The following is a 960-nucleotide window of genomic DNA, read 5'->3' as shown; positions in this document are numbered from 1 at the left end:
AAAGAAGACAAGGAGGGAAAGGAAAAAGAAGGGGAGGAGGAGAGGGGAGAAGGAGGGAGAAGAAGAGGAGGTAGGAAAGGAGGAGGGAGCAGGAATAGTAGAGGGAGGAGTGAGTGGACAAAGACCACCCCTTGGGACCTTAGCAAAGTGCCTGGGGCAGGGCAGAGACTGTGGTCCTGGCTGGCGAGGCCATGACCTTGGGGGTTGGGTTGGGTAGAGGGTCCTTCCTGTTCAGTTGCAGGGTTCTGGGGTCATCACAAGGCCATTTGAAAGCAAATGTCCCTTTTAGGAGAGGAGGCCCAGCCTATCTGGTTTCTCTGGGATATAGAACCATAATGGGTGGGTCCCTGGGGCTGCTGGCTTGAAATAAGGCTGGAGGTTGCGGGGAATCACAGGTACCCCACGAGTGGCTGGCAGAGATGTGCGGCTCGATTGCGGCAACCCGGCCTGGGCTGGAGCGTGTGGGCAGCATCCAGCGGTGCCAGCTGTCCCAGGGGCTGCATCGCCACCTGCTGAGCGTCCGGGGCAGTCCTGGGTCCTGCGCTGCGGGACTCACGCGCAGCGGGTCAGCAGGGAGTGGGCAGGAGCGACACGACCAGGGGTGCGCAGGTGAGCGCAGGCTCGTTGCTCCCCGGCGCGCTTGCCCTTCCCGCCAGGGAGTTGAGTGCTGGGTAAACACCAGACGCTGGAGCTCGGTGTATCCACCGAGAGACAAAGCCAGGGCGGGGCGGGGGCGCCGCCCGCGAAGCCAGGGCGGGGGTGCAGGGTGCAGATTAACCTCCCCTGGCGCGGGCTGCCCCACCGCTTGGGAGACCCCAGCCTAACCAGCGGACAGGTGGAGCGGGGGCGGGGTGGCGGCCGGGCGGGTCCCGCCCCGGGGGTGGGGCCGGGCGGGGCGGGGCCGCGCTATGCAAATGTCGCCCACGGTGGCCAATTAGGGGCGCTCCCCGCGCGGCTAGG

The sequence above is a fragment of the Sturnira hondurensis genome, unplaced genomic scaffold, assembly GCF_014824575.4.
Source record: "Sturnira hondurensis isolate 20B ecotype Veracruz unplaced genomic scaffold, ASM1482457v3 Scaffold0006496, whole genome shotgun sequence".
In the NCBI taxonomy this organism is placed as follows: Eukaryota; Metazoa; Chordata; class Mammalia; order Chiroptera; family Phyllostomidae; genus Sturnira; species Sturnira hondurensis.
The sequence above is the reverse complement of the archived record's forward strand: the minus strand, read 5'-3'. Positions refer to the sequence as shown.